General features: G+C 38.3%; 1 protein-coding gene across 18 annotated transcripts in view; it reads right to left on the bottom strand.

Annotated features, from left to right (window-relative positions):
- The window catches only part of RAP1GAP (RAP1 GTPase activating protein), a 461,763-nt gene that overhangs the window by 304,016 nt on the left and 140,247 nt on the right, over positions 1-17,500 (bottom strand). The window lies entirely within an intron of this gene.

Here is a 17,500-nt window from a genome sequence, read left to right as displayed (position 1 = left end):
CATCCCGGAACACAACAATATAATGGTTAACTATTTTGGAATTGCCCTCAGTTTGACTCTTTCGTTTGAATGATGCAAATTGTGTTAAAAGACATTTTTTTTAAAGGCTCCACGAGCCTCGATTAGTGGAAGTGAGTCAATGAAAGCACACACACAGGACATATGAAAAATGCATAATCTTCTTCCCGAGACGTTACAAAAGTCATACATTTGGCATGCTAACAGTTGAAATCACTATATATGAAGAAGACTTGGTATGGGTTGTTAAAAGTTGGGAGAGAGAGAGAAGAGAAGAGAAGAGAAGAGAAGAGAAGAGAAGAGAAGAGAAGAGAAGAGAAGAGAAGAGAAGAGAAGAGAAGAGAAGAGAAGAGAAGAGAAGAGAAGAGAAGAGAAGAGAAGAGAAGAGAAGAGAAGAGAAGAGAAGAGAAGAGAAGAGAAGAGAAGAGAAGAGAAGAGAAGAGAAGCGAAGAGAAGACAAAGAGAGACAAAGAGAGACAAAGAGAGACAAAGAGAGACAAAGAGAGACAAAGAGAGACAAAGAGAGACAAAGAGAGACAAAGAGAGACAAAGAGAGACAAAGAGAGACAAAGAGAGACAAAGAGAGACAAATAGAGACAAAGAGAGACAAATAGAGACAAAGAGAGACAAAGAGAGACAGAGAAAGACAGACAGAGACAGAGAGAGACAGAGAGAAACAGAGAGAGACAGAGAGAGACAGAGAGAGACAGAGAGACAGAGAGAGACAGAGAGAGACAGATAGAAACAGACAGAGACAGAGAGACAGAGAGAGACAGAGACAGAGACAGAGACAGAAACAGAAACAGAGACAGAGACAGAGACAGAGACAGAGACAGAGACAGAGACAGAGACAGAGAGAGAGAGAGAGAGAGAGAGAGAGAGAGAGAGAGAGAGAGAGAGAGAGAGAGAGAGAGAGAGAGAGAGAGAGAGAGAGAGAGAGAGAGAGAGAGAGAGAGAGAGAGAGATGTTAATAGTCACCACTGTTCGGAGGATGATGCAACACAGAGTCAAACAAGAAGTTGGAGTCTTATGGGGGTTTGGAGGTGTAAAGAGCAGGACAGCCAGTGAGAAATGGAGTTCTAGATGTAGAGTGCAACTCGGCAACAGGAGTGGGATCAGGCCTATCAAAGCAGAGGAGACAATAGCCTCGAGGTCGACACACTCAATTAAAATCTTGCCCCAGATATAAACTGTCATCCGGTGCTTCATCAGCAGGGTAATTCATAAAGGTGTGTGCCGTTCCTCCGATCGATGTTAAACTGGGTGTCCTGTCTGCCAGCATTCGTTGGTAGATATTAAAATATTCGACGGCATCCTTCACAAAGAGCAGGTGAGATATCACTGGCACCCTGAACAAATTTCGCATTTCTTCTTCAACCTAAAGGGGGCACTGCATCAGTGGCACAACTCTGCCCCCAGGAAATGCTAATCACAGCCATATGCTGCATACTAAAGAATAATAATCATCATCATCATTATAATAATAATAATAATAATTTTAATCAGACAAAGAGAACCAGAAGTGTCATAATTAATGTAAATTTTACTCTTACTGAGCAATGACTCACAAAAAAGGGTTTCAAACAACGAAAGTCCTCGATCAGATTACAAACTTCATGAGGATAGTTAAAAAAAAAACAGAAAACTTTAACATATGGCCAATTGGTTTTACTGGTGAATGATATGATTTCGGCCAGGGGAAGAATACAATTAAACATGTAAAATTGAACATGAAAAGTGACAAATACAGTTCAGTTATTCATAATATTGTTTTTTTTTTTAATCAGCTGTGATCTCAAAGCATAAGAAATGAGATATGTAACAGTAATATGATGATGAACATGTGCCAGTTTACCGTGGGCTGTGTGGTATTTGGCAGACAATTGGTTCATATGGCATGTTCGAGTTGTCAGGCAGATGCTGGCAGCAGCAATACTGACATAGCAGGGAGCCAGCAGGTCTAAAAGCAGCGAACATGACCGGACAGGTCTGTGCTTCCCCTTTGGCAGACGTCTCTCAGGCAAAATTATATCTTCAGAATACTTAACTATACTGCTACTCAAGCTTTCACCTGGAATTAATGGCCAGGATGTGGTTCGCAAAGCACCGAGCATAGAGCTCATGGCCATTGAACAGGAATTCAGACAAAATCGTCATGGGAATGGGAATCCACACTGAAGTAATCCAGTCATTCATTGTCTCCCTCCTCAGACATGTCACTGGACAACAAACTGTCCCTCCCTCCTTCCCTCCATATCCTCTCAAGAGACACGGGTTCCCTTTTTGAGAAGGCATCTGGCCGAAGTGCCACCTGGCACATCTTGTCCAACGTTGTGCTACCGGCTGACAATTTGCCTTCATTATCAAAGATATGGACATCTACGAGTGGTTTCCTTTTCATGTAACCGCTACAAGGAAGTCTTCGTCAATGTATTATGGTAACTGAGGGCCAAACGAATGGGATTGAGAGCTTAATATGCGGCTTCATTAACGTTCAGTGCGACTCCATAAAATCGGAATTCCACAATCTGCGTTGTATATTATCTTTTGATTTGTACAATCAACATTTCAGAAATTTTGAAGGCGATACCTAACAAACGAAGAGCGAATTCTCACATCGTAAATCAGATCATTCTGTTGTCGGTTTTCAGTGTCTAATATAATGGCAGCTGAGAGTCGGAGTACAGAAAAGCAAGTAACTCATTATCACTCTGAAAAATTATTGCTTTGTTAATAATCACCAAACATGGCATTTTAAACTTGCCAATACAATGATTTACACGGTGGTGCAAAATTTGCCGCATTCCATTTTTAGATCCATCAGCTGTTGTGGAAAAACGTTTACAAATCACAAAATGTTGTGCAGAAAGGGTGGAGATGTTACACTCAGCATGATTTGAAAATTCCAAACACCAAATAAGATATTACGTATTTCTCTCTGACCTTCAAAGTCACAGTTGGGTGACATTTTCACATTTTATTGCATCACAGGCATGATATTGAAAGGGTCACAAATGACACTTTTCAATGTCATCACAAAAGTGGTTCCGGATTATAACATCGTATTTGCAAAATGAGTCGATATATTCCAGGGGTAAGAAAGGTAATTATGAAGGTAAAATCTCTACTGACAAGCTGGGAATCAGGCAACGATATGACAAGGTAAGAAAGCCCTGGGAATAGGTGAGTTGATGCTTTTGGTCGGTACGCAATAAAGCGATTGAAGCTTCGTGCTATCCAATGGCTTTGATCGAGATCAAATACAGCTTCAAGCTTGACAGCTTGAAGTCTAATAGTAAGCTCTATTTCTCTTGGGAACCGGTGACCGCAAACTTGTCGGCCGCTATGCATGCAGGAAGGTTGGAAACTTTTTGCACAATCAATAATTCAGAATATCGGAAGATACATCTCCGTTGCCGAAAGGAAAAAGACATATAGGGCCGATATCGATTCCTACGTAGAGCAATTCACCCGGTGGCAGCAGAGTAGTTGCATTCAAACTTATATGACATTACAGGTGGGTTGTCTTAAGCAGGAAATAAAAATGTTGATGAAATTCAATTAAAAAGAAAAAAAAACGACAAAATACTTTTAAGATTTATTTTCTTTGTTGTTGGGTTTCTTTGGGGGGGGGGGGGATTCAGAGTTAGGGGGAGATAATAGTTCAGAGTTAAAGCTTTCCCATGTCTGTACAAGTGAAAAACTTAATCATGTCATTAATATTTCTGGACATAAGCAATGGTACTTAAGACATAACTTAATCAAATCCCATTCTGATTGCAATGTGCAAACTCGTTTAGTTACATGGACATAAGTACAACCCCCTTGCTGACTCCAGCTATGTACTGTACAAAGGACAAAAACAATTTCTCATGCAAAGTATCGGCACATCAGAAACAGCTCTCGCATGGTAAGCAAAAAACTAAACACTATCTAGACTAAAAACTTCTGAAAATGAACAAGTCATTTCATTTTGGCATTGGCACTGGGGTGGCCAGAGGACAGGTGGTGTGCGATTCAATATGTCATGCCAATAAGGTGCACAGCTGTTCTTTTACTATCATTCCTGACCCTGGTGTAACATAACAGCACACATTGTTTGAAGTGTGCCAGCCTCCAACTGTCCAAAGGATGGTGCTGAGCTTAGTTTCCTGTCAAATGTCCAGAATCGGTGTAGTTTGTCTGCATCCTTTTAAGGTGAAGTGTCATTCAAAAAGTCATGTCGTATATGTGGAGAAGGTGTGTTCCAAGTACCACCAATGTCAGGAGGTTGATCAAAATTATCCTCTTGGAAACTGATTTCAGCCTCATGTCAGTAATATCTCTCCCAACCCTCCTCTTTCAGGGCTCCACACAATGTTGGTCACCAGACTCTGTGACATAATGGACAGATGATAGACTCTGAATCTGCTGGATCTGGGGTTTCAGTCCAACCATGGCTGAGTCATACCAAAGATTGATGCTCAGCATTTAAAGGATAGTGCATGGGCAGACCCTGTGGATTGGCATTCATGTGGAGGAGGAAAATCCTCCTTCATTGCCCTGCTGAGTGTAGACAGGAAAGAAACATCATAAAGATGGCATTGGTGGTACCAAGAGTGCTCTCTGAAGTGACATCACTCAGTGACTGCGTTTGTCTGAAATCAAGTCCGGTGTTGTCTCATGTATTTGTCAGCATGTTTGTGATTTGTATTGCAACTCCTCCATGAGCCACATACCATGTAAAGAGGTCTCCCAAAAACACCATTGTGATGATGCAAACAAGTGGTGAATATAATCACAATATCAATCGGGACATCGAGTGAATTGTTTGCCAAAGACATCCACACGAAATGGGATGCTTCAATGTTTAAATGTCTGTTCCGAGCATTCATGCTTGATAAATTGCAAGACGTTTAAACTTTTTATGACTTTTTTTTAAATTATTACAGCATAATGGCTTCCTACAGACTGGAACAGGATCAGACGAATTTGATACATTGGTATTTTCAGCAGTGGGATACTGGGAAGAGCTTGCTTTGAGGCCTCTGACGGATGATGGGCCGAAATGAACAAAACACTCTTCAAATTTGACACCAATGGGAAAGATATGCCACTGCCTACTTCCTAAAATAAACCGATTGCTTGGCAGCAAGATTCGCCGCTACATTGCTAGGATGTTTATCACCTTCAAGCTCAATAGCAGCGACAATATTTTATTGTCGATATTGTTGCATAATTATAGTTTTCATCAAAATAATTCAATGATTCCTTTTATGGTTTCCTCTGTACCACGTATAAAGCTTTCGTCTGCAGCCTGATGGAGTACTGCTCTCCCCTCAAGGCTGGTGCTCCCGCTTCTCACCATTCTCGGCTCCACGCTGTGGAAACCAAGACATTTAGGATCATTGGTATCTCCCGCGATGAGGCTGAGTCTTTGGGTCTCTCACTCTCTCACCACAGACAGGTCGATGGTCTTTCTGTCTTCTACTGTCTCCTCTTTGATCTTGTCCCCACTGCACTGACTGCGATCTGTCCCCCCCCCCCCACCATATTTCCACCAGCAGGTCCGCCAGCAACCTTCTTCTGGTTAAACGACCAAAATCAAGAATCACTGCTCACCTTCACTCTTTCATTTCTCTTTTTCCCCCATCTTTGGAACAAACTCCCACACTCTCTTCAATGCCACTCTTCCCTCCATGTCTTCAAAACAGCTGTACACCACCATCTCTTCTCTCCCCCCATCCAAAACCCTGATCTTATCTACTCCCGCTCATCCACCTCAAACCCACTTCTTTCAAATTCCCTGCTCTCCTTCCTGAAAGTCCCTGTCTTGTAAGGACCTGAAAGTCCCTGAAGTGTCCATCTTGTTTATCCCATGTACCCCACCCCATCCCTCTCCCTTCCACAGATCTCCTAATATCTCTGTTCCACACTGTTTTGTGCTCCCCTCTCCCACCCCTCTTATCTCCTGCTCCCCTTGTTTTACATTCTCTGTGTGAGCTCTCATATGAGCCTCGACATTGTATGTTTAAAAAAAAATGCCCTTCTTTCTCCCCACCTCAGATTTTTTTTTTTTGGACACAGAGTCGAGGATCATGGAAAAGCTGGAACACAGAATGGATCAGGATACAACGTGACAGAATCAACAGCAGAAGGACAAGAAGGAAATGTCAACAGCAGTTGGAGGGAGAAAATAGATGACAGACAAAAAATAAAATGATCAGAGACAGACAAATAAGGGTTGTGGGTAATGATGAGGTGTAGAGGAGAATGCAAGGGGTGGACAAGATGGATACAGAAGCAAAATTTGGGGCAAGGTATTGGGGTATTTTATGGAAGTAGAAAATATGGTTTTGGAAGGGAGATGATCAGAGATGGTGGTGAACAGCTGTCTTGAAGACCTGGAGGGAAGCATGAGATTGAAGAGAATGTCAAGGTTGTTTCCACAGGTGGGAAAAAACAGCATCAAATGAGTGGAGGTGAATAGTGATCCTGGATTTGGGTAGTTTCCCTGGTAGACCACGTGAACCATGCAGATACCTGGGGAGACAAACCATGGAGAGCGCAGAGGGTGCAAGACCAGAAAGGAGGCTGAAGAAGATAGTCCACAGACCAACCGGTGATGGTTGCTTTCCATAGCATCAAGCTGAGCAAGGTGTGAGACAGAGGCAGCAGCCCAAAGGGGAGAGCAGTATTCCATCAAGCTGTGGATGAAAGCCTTGTACGTGGATAGGAGTTCAGGTGTGTCAAGGAAGGATTTTGAAAAATGGAAGATGCCCAGTCAGAGACTGGCTTTGGTGGCCAACTTTGAAATGTGGTTTGCCCAAGAAAGATCATGGCTGAGAGTGAGATCTAAGAGTTTGAGTGATTCGACCTCTTCACTGGGGTTGTTGAGAAAGTAAATGGGAGGGTTTGTGATATGATCCTTTCGGAGAGAGAGAGAGAGAGAGAGAGAGAGAGAGAGAGAGAGAGAGAGAGAGAGAGAGAGAGAGAGAGAGAGAGAGAGAGAGAGAGAGAGAGAGAGAGAGAGAGAGATATATATATATATATATATATATATATATATATATATATATATATATATATAATACCAAGCTTGCACACTAAAAACTCGGCTTGCCATCACACAATCCCTATAAAATTGCTGTGGCACTTAGCGGACATGCCGACAATTTTTGGGAAGTTTTGGCGTTCCATAGTACCACTTGCATTTTGCACAATGCGTATTTTTGTCATTCCCCGTGTACGGTCTGTCGTCTGCCTCAAGCTATGTTGTACTGCTATCCCGTGCATGTGCACGGGTATCGCTAGTATATATATATATATATATATATATATATATATATATATATATATATATATATATATATATATATATATATATATATATATATATATATATATATATATATATATATATATATATATATACATCTTCTTCTTCTTTCGGCTGCTCCCGGTAGGGGTCGCCACAGCGGATCATCCGTATCATCCGCATAGGGATTTGGCACATGTTTTTACGCCGGATGCCCTTCCTGACGCAACCCTGATCGCCTCTAATGAGGCAGGGATATGGTACACCTATTTTAACCGGGGTATACACCGGCCCAGTAAACTGGTACTCATTCCGTCGACCTCGGAAGGATGACAGGCTGAGTCAACCCCCTGCTGTATTAATTCAGTGGCCCAACGGGGTTTGAACTCAGGACCTTTTGGATCCCAAGCCGCTGCCCTAACCACTGCGCCAACACCAGGATATATATATATATATATATATATATATATATATATATATATATATATATATATATAGATATATATATATAAAAATATGTTGATATATATATATATATATATATATATATATATATATATATAAAAATATGTTGATATATATATATATATATATATATATATATATATATATATATATAAAAATATGTTGATATATATATATATATATATATATATATATATATATATATATATATATATAAATATGTTGATATATATATATATATATATATATATATATATATATATAATATGTTGATATATATATATATATATATATATATATATATATATATATATATAAATATGTTGATATATATATATATATATATATATATATATATATATATATATATATATATATATATATATATATATATATATATATATAAATATGTTGATATATATATATATATATATATATATATATATATATATATATATAAATATGTTGATATATATATATATATATATATATATATATATATATATATATATATATAAATATGTTGATATATATATATATATATATATATATATATATATATATATATATATATAAATATGTTGATATATATATATATATATATATATATATATATATATATATATAAATATGTTGATATATATATATATATATATATATATATATATATATATATATATATATATAAATATGTTGATATATATATATATATATATATATATATATATATATAAATATGTTGATATATATATATATATATATATATATATATACACATATATATATATGTTGATATATATATGTTGATATATATATATATATATATATATATATATATATATATATATATATATATATATATGTTGATATATATGTTGATATATATATATATATATATATATATATATATATATATATATATATATGTTGATATATATATATATATATATATATATATATATATATATATATATATATATATATGTTGATATATATATATATATATATATATATATATATATATATGTTGATATATATATATATATATATATATATATATATATATATATATATATATATATATATATATATATATATATATATATATATATATATATATATATATATATATATATGTTGATATATATATATATATATATATATATATATATGTTGATATATATATATATATATGTTGATATATATGTTGATATATATATATGTTGATATATATATTGATAGATATTGAGATTTCTCTGCATTAAAAGACATTCCAAGTGTTTCATCAGTTTGTGATTTTGTCAAGGTCTGAAGAGAGGGAAGAAGCTGCTGCCTGTCTATCTGAAGGACGAGGGATGTTACAACAGAGGGTAGAGCAATCAGCAAAAAGATAAATTAGTTTTTCCACAGTCAGATAAATTGTTCATGGAGATTAGGAATAGGACTTGGCCAAGAACACTGCCTTGGGAAATACCATCCTTGACAAGGAGAGGAGAGGATCCATTTGAGAGCCACATGTTAGCGATGTGAGTAGAGAAAGTTAGTAAGGTTTGTGTGGAGGTGGTCTTGGGGGCTGTAGCTGGAGAGTTTGGATAGCAAGGCAGAGTGCCAGACAGTATTGAATGCTCCAGATATGTCGACAGAGATGGCCTTCATGTCATGTCTGACATTGAGGGCCTCCATCATACTGAGAGCCATAACATGGAGGACGATTCTGGGGTGAGCAGATGCAGTATATGCAGGGTAGATTGACCCACTTTGAATTCGCACTGATGGTCTAAGATGAGGTCAATGAAAAAAAAGGAATATTTTTTTTGTCAACTGTATGATTGATTCCATGACCTTTCTCACGATTGGAAGGAAGTAAGATGGAATGTTGATTTGCTTCTTTCTTTTTGTGGATGTAATTATATGACAGGAGCAGTTACGAAACTCCCTCATAGCATTCTGCCAAATCTCACAGGTCACAGGCCTGAGATACGTCACTTCCATCATGTGATGTGTAAATTTGGGGTGGGGGGTGATCATACCAAACAAGGTGCCAGCACTAACATGGCCCATTTTCATTGGTTGAGGTGTGTTTGTGGGATGAAAAGTTTCTCATTTGCTGAAAAACTCCAACGTGCTTTCAGGTATTTGTCATCAGAGCATGCTGCCAATGTCTTGAGATGGGCAGTACATGCAATGGCATTTGACAAAATGAAGGCCTGGATTCTCAGTTGAAATTGGAATTGCCTTGCGTCACACTGGATTGCATCACATTACATCACTTCTGCTCAGCATTCCCATATGAGCATTATCTCATCATGTTGAAATGGAAAGTTTCAATCTCATGTACTCTGTTAATGACTATTGTCTGCTGATGTTCTTCTCCAACATGTGGTTTGATTTGCACAAGCTGATCCATAACTCTTTGAAAATCTTGACAAATAAATAATTGCCATTTCAAAATATCGCGTTATTTTGTAGGAAACATCAAACATTTAATTGTTTAAACGTAATTTAGGGCCAATTTACACGTTTGAAAATGAAAAGCCAACAAGAGATTGATCCTAAAACCATGTCAGGATTTTACAAGTGTAAGATGTGCGTATTTGTGTGTGAGCTTATGCAGCCCTCTAGTGGGCACCAGTGAGTTGGGAATTGGCATATACTGACCGTCAGTAGAACATGAAAAATTATCTTAGGAAATCGATGCCAGTGGAACGACACGTCAAAGTTAGTGGTGGTTCGGAAAGCAGTTATTAAAATTTTTTTTTGAAATGCATTGGTTTATATTGATCCACCAACATTAACCTATCAAAAAGAATGAGAACATTTCAGATCATCAAATCTGCTTGTGCAATAAATATGTCTGTGCTCGTTATCTTGAACTAATCTCGTTTAAAACGCCCTTTTAAAACTACATTCTAAGTATGCTCACGAGGCTCAACATTGTTTTATGCAAGAATGACATTGAAATGATGATGACATATTATGTCAACAGTGATAACATGAAAAATAAAAAATAAAAATTATGATGACATTTTATGCAAGAGATGACATTGAAGCTATGTCATGACTCATGATGGATCAAATTTATCACATTTACTGTCGAAATATAAAACAAATTATACACAGGCTCATTTATATGTCCAAATATCACTCTCTTACACTGCGCTTCATAAAGGTATGTGCAGCAAGTTTGGAAACATATTTATCTGCAGAAATCGAGCGTCATGGAACAGCTATATGATAAGGGAGTATATGATTTATTGACATGCCAACTGTCAGTTACATCCCTGCATATATTCTGTCATTCATTCATAACTGATGGCTAATGCTAGGACAATTTAAAGTACTGCATTTAATTAAAGCAAGCATCCTCTGCTTACGTTTCATTCATTTTCCAGGCACATACGAGTGTCATAAGACAAGGGCTGACAGAGGAATGCCACCTTCCTCTCTTTCACCATTTAAACAATCCCTTGGATCAAGAATTTCAGGAACAAGATGTGTGATCCTCCCCACCCCTTGTTGATACCCATTTGCATCCAATAAGTCAAATGTGATTGAAAATAAATACTGTACTCAACAAAACCAAATAACTATGAGTTTATGGGAATACATATGAATATTACCTTTCAGCTGTTCATTCAGTTTCTTAGAGAGTTTCTCTGCCTTTGGCACAGTAGACCAACTCTTGCAGCTCAGACCCTGTCATTGCCACTTTGCACCAAACTTTGGTAGGTATCAGGCACAAGATTGTGCCATTGCACATTTTAAGGTTCTTATGGCCTGACATGTCAATTCTTTTGGCCTGCCTTTATATTGTCCCCATTGGCAGGACCTACTTCGATCTCAAACAACCAAACCAACAAAGAATCTCTCTTCTGTCTCTTCTCCGATATTGCTCCTTCTGCTCTCTGTCCTCCAATCCTCCCTCTCCACTCCAGCATGAATGTGCTCTTCCAGTAACCCCCTCCTGGTTAGGTTTCCAACATTCAGGCTTTCCACATACCTCAATTGTTTTATTTCTCACTTTTCCCATCTATGGAAGCAATTTCCAGAAGCTGTTCTCTCCAGGGCTTCAAACAAGCAGTTTTGTGCCATTTCTTGTCATCCCCAATTCTGACCCATGTTCTTTCTTACACCCATTAACTTTTCCTCACCCAAAGCATCTCAATTGCAAATTTCGATGTTTCCTCCCCCTCCTCCCTCTCTTCTTTTGCTGCCTGTTCATTTATTCCCTTGATGTTTGTCCCACATTCTGGTCTACCTTGCTCTTCCATGAACATTTCTCCTGTAAAGAGAATTCTAATGAAAACAAAATACAATGTGTAAATGGCGACTTCAGTGCATGTCAACGAATGCTGCCAATACAGCTTCTTCTTATTATTACAAACGGATCCAATCAAGTATACAAAGGGAATACCAAAAGCTGCAATATTTATTTTATTTCACTCAATGAAATTGGATTAATCACATCTAAAACTTATGCAGGTAATATAATTTCAATAATCAAGAAACAAGAAGCAGAAATGTCATTTCAAGCAACAATCCAATTGTCTTGCATGTATATACGTATGAAACGTAAAAGTCAACAAACATGCAGCATCCTCTTAAAGTCACCCCCATAGGGACAAATATTTGATCATCCACCAGAATCAGCACAAAGAGTAAAAAAAAGCTACAATCATCATGGTAACACGGCCAGGATTGCATCTGCCACCTCATGCCTCCTTCCCATGTCCTTGGTGTACCTTTTGCGTCCTGTGTTATTGCCTACGTCCTCGAGCGATGGGAAACTCCCCCACTCCCCTACACCCCTCAATCTCACTGCATTTCCTCCTTTTGGGCCTTTCTTGCCTTCCTTGACTGCATCAGTGGCAATGCTTTCAGCACTATTTGCCTCTTAAAGCATATACAGAGTAAACTGGCAGCAAAATCAATTACAGCATCCTTGGATTGTATTGTGGGGTGAATTAAAAATCTGAACAACAACCAGCAAATGCTGTGGATTTACAAAAACTCAGTTTTTGCATCAGCAATAATAATATATAAGGATCTGAAACAATGTTGTAGTCTATACAAAAAACAAAACTATTCTGCTACACAATGCAATAATCTTATTCATAATCTTTTCGACAAAGAGATATTCTCTGTGAGTATAAAATTCACATTCCAACCATGATAGGTGAAAAAAACATGAGACTTGGAGAAATATATATGCAAGAAGAGTGAGTAAAAAAAATAAAGTGAGAAAGAGGGGTAGGTGTGGCTACAATGAAAAAATGTGTCAGGCTGATTGTGGCTGAGGCTGGTAATATGGCCAAGATGGTAAGGGGAAGAAGGCCAAATGAGAGGGAGTAAAGCACAGAAGCTGAAATGTGATAAAGAAACAAACCCTACTACAGCTGGTGGATGTCAAACATTTCAGTGTCCTTCATGAAAAGCAGACGAGCTATTGCTACCACCCTGGCTAAATTCCAAATTTCTGCTCTAAACTGCATCAGTTGCACAGCTACAACCCCAGCAAATGATGCTACCATCAGCCATGTGCTGCAAACAAAGAGGATGAAGAAAAAAGAAACCCTGCACCTCACTTTGTATGATCTGCCTTGTGGGCAAATAAGGAAAAATGACATATACACAATTGTGTATATGTATTATATATATGTAAATACTGTATATATTATACATTCTGTATATATATATATATATATAATATATATATATATATGTATATATATATTATATATGGAAATACATATATGTATAAATATATGCATATATGTATAAATAAATAAATATATATTGGGTAGTCGATCCAGTCGAAATTTTTTTTTGAGGTTTGTTCTACCCTTATTATCAGTATTTCCATCGATATGTTTGTCTGTCTGTCTGTTGGTTCACAAAAAAATATTTTCACGAAAAAAATAAGTGACCACTATATTCGTTATTGGTGTGTGTGTCTATCTGTCTGTTGGGTAGTCGATCTCTTCGAAAAAATTTTTTTGAGATTTGTTCTACCCTTATTTTATCAGTATTTAAAATGGCGATCTCAGTTAATACAATGGCGATTTCGATGAAACTTGCTTGGTAGGGTCATACCATGACCGAGTTGTGTGCAAATGAGAACCGTTGCTATGGACACCACTGTTGCCTAGCAACGGGACTTTGAAATTTTTGAAAAATCATAAAAAATTTATTTTTTCGAAAATCAAAAATCGGGCTCGAGCGACTGTGGGCAGTACATTCAGCCATATTGTCAAAAATTTCCAGCCGGATCCTATGAAAACTGTCGGAGAAGATAGACTTTGAATGAACCCTGGTCGAAAACAATAAAAAAAAAACGAAGTTCGTTATATCTCAGAGAGTACGAGTCAGATATACATGAAACTGGTATGGTAGGTTCATGGTATGTCCTAGTTATGTGTGAGAAAGAACCGTTGCTATGGACCCCTCCCGTTGCCTAGCAATGGCCAAAAAAAACCTCTAAATGTGGGGGTATTTTAACGAAAAAACAATCTGCAGCATTAACCCTTGAAGCTAGAATCATGAATTTTCTTGTGCTTAATCCTCAGGTCATTCCCCACCGAACAGGCCCATCGCGTCAGGTTCTATTGAGTAGTCGACTACCCATGTCCACCTACCGGCTTGTCTGTCTGTCTGTCCCGAGCATAGCCCCATAGATTTTGATCCGATCCTGATAAAATTTTGGTTGGAGGTTTATATCATGATCTAGTTGTGTTTTCCTGAAAATGGGCATGGTGCGCCCATTATTGGAGGAGCCACGCCCAAAAAACATGCTTTTAGGGGGTAGCCGTTTTCAATTTGCATCTTCTCCGAGGGAGTTTGTCGAATCTGACAGGGGTTTCGGTATTTGGTTAGCCCAAAGGCGCTTGCATAGCCCCACGGAGCTCGATTTTTCATTTTCGTCCCAAGGTCAAGGTCACAAGGTCACGAACTTAGAAAATTGCGAATTTTGACATGAAAATCCATCTTCTCCAAGGGGATTGTCAAATCTGGCAGGGGTTTCGGTGTTTGGTTAGCCCAATGGCACATGCATAGCCCCACGGAGCTCGATTTTTCATTTTCGTCCCAAGGTCAAGGTCACAAGGTCACGAACTTAGAAAATTGCGAATTGTGTTTTTAGGTGGTAGCTGATTTCAATTTGCATTTTCTCTGAGGGGGTTTATCGAATGTGGCAGAGGTTTCGGTATTTGGTTAGCCCAATGACACCCGCATAGCCCCATGGAGCTCGATTTTTCATTTTCGTCCCAATGTCAAGGTCACAAGGTCACGAACTGAGAAAATTGCGACTTTTGACATAAAAATCCATCTTATCCGAGGGGTTTCTCAAATCTGGCAGGGGTTTCGGTATTTGGTTAGCCCAATGGCACCTGCATAGCCCCACGGAGCTCAATTTTTCATTTTCGCCCCAAGGTCAAGGTCAAGAACTTAGAAAATTGCGAATTTTGACATAAAAATCATACGACCGCCCAAACTTTGAGAGCTAGGATGACAATATTTTTTATGCATAATCTTGAGGTCATTCCCCACCTAAAGTCTTGAAACCATTTTGCTCTATCTTGAACACCTTGCCCGCAGCGCCCCCTTCAAGTTTGTTTTTACGCTGATTTCATCAAAGTATGGATAATCCAAGGAGTGCGAAATGCCATATAGCCTGTATGACGTTATATTGTTCATGGAATGTTCCAGAGGAAGTTTTGCACCAAAGGTCATAATCCTTGACCTTTGACCTTTAAATTTCACAAAGGTCAAATTTTCAAAGTTGTGGGAATCGAACCGGGTTTTCGACCTTCTTCGACGAACTAACTCCATTAAGCTATAGCACGTATCCTGTTTCCTTATTTTAATGTCCACAACATTGTTTTGTGACCTTTAAAGTTTATGCAAAGGTCAAATTTTGAAAGTTGTTGAACGAAACCGGGTTTTCGACATTTTGCAGCTAATAACCTGTCACTCGTACCACATCATGTTCATCATTTTTATAACTTGGTCAAACATTATCACATTGTCTCATCCTTGACTTCTGAAACAATCCACATTGTCAAATACCGTTCGTGAACCATCGTCATCTTCAGACTTGTCTGTCTTTCTGTCCCTCTGTTCAGTCCAGTGCTCCGTTAGTACAATGGCGATTTCGAAGAAACTTGGTTGGTAGGTTCATAACATGACCTAGTTGTGTGCAAATGAAAACCGTTGCTATGTAGACCACCATTACCAAGCAACAGGACTTTGAAATTTTTGAAAAATCATAAAATATTTATTTTTTCGAAAATCAAAAATTGGGCCACGAGCGACTGTGGGCAGTACATTGAGCCATATTGTCAAAAATTTCCAGCCGGATCCTATGAAAACTGTCGGAGAAGATAGACTTTGAATGAACCCTGGTCGAAAACAATAAAAAACGAAGTTCGTTACATCTCAGAGACTATGAGTCAGATATACATGAAACTGGTATGGTAGGTTCATGGTATGTCCGAGTTATGTGTGAGAAAGAACCATTGCTATGGACCCCTTCGTTGCCTAGCAACGGCTGAAAAACCTCTAAATGTGGGGGTATTTTAACGAAAAAACAATCTGCAGCATTAACCCTTGAAGCTAGAATCATGAATTTTCTTGTGCTTAATCCTCAGGTCATTCCCCATCAAACGGGCCCATCGCGTCAGGCTGTATTGGGTAGTCGACTACCCATGTCCACCTACCGGCTTGTATATATATATATATATATATATATATATATATATATATATATATATATATATACATATATATATACAACTCTGGAAAAAAATGAGAGACCACTCCAAAAAAAACTAAATCAGCATCTCTACATGTATAGCAGCCATTCCATTCCAGTGTCTGTTGAATTCCAACACAGGCACGCCTCATTCTACTTAGTGAGGTACTGATTAGGTAATCACCTGAACCGAATCTTATTTAACAAGGATAAGTATAAAAACTACTGCTGTGGTCATCACTATCCTCTTGCAATATGACCAGCTGGATGGCAAAAACAGTGCTAGTAGTACCTCAAAGGTAATTGGAATCAAAAAAATAACTATTGACCATGACAAAAGAGTTGAAAAGAAAAGTTTTGAGTGAGGAAAAGAAGGGTTCAATTCTGGCTTTACTGGCAGAGGGATAAAGTGAGCGTCACGTTGCTTCCGTTTTTAAAATTTCAAAGACGACGGTTCATAAGAACAAGGTCAAGCAGCAGACATTGGGGACAACAAAGCTACAGACTGGCAGAGGGCGAAACGACTTTCCACTGACCGGGATGACCGCCAACTCATTCGAATGTCACTCGACAACCGTAGGAAGACATCAAGTGACCGACAAAAAGAATGGCAAACGGCAGCTGGGGTGAAGTGCACAGCGAGGACGGTTTGAAACAGGCTCCTCGGGGCAGGGCTGAAGTCGTGCAAAGCCAGAAAAAAGCCCTTCATCAATGGAGAAGCAAAGAAGAGCCAGGCTGAGGTTTGCAAAAGACCATAAGGATTGGCCCGTAGAGGACTGGAATAAGGTCAACTTCTATGATGAGTCCAATTTTCAGCTTTGCAGAACAAGTGGTCGTCTAATGGTTCGACGGAGACCTGGAGAGGCCTACAAGCCACAGTGTCTCGCACCCACTGTGAAATTTGGTGGAGGATCGGTGATGATCTGGGGGTGCTTCAGCAAGGCTGGAATCGGGCAGATTTGTCTTTGTGG

This window comes from Eptatretus burgeri, chromosome 4 (genome assembly GCF_056783735.1).
Source record: "Eptatretus burgeri isolate ZD-2024b chromosome 4, Ebu_testis_v1, whole genome shotgun sequence".
Classification (NCBI taxonomy): domain Eukaryota; kingdom Metazoa; phylum Chordata; class Myxini; order Myxiniformes; family Myxinidae; genus Eptatretus; species Eptatretus burgeri.
The sequence above is the reverse complement of the archived record's forward strand: the minus strand, read 5'-3'. Positions and strand labels throughout refer to the sequence as shown.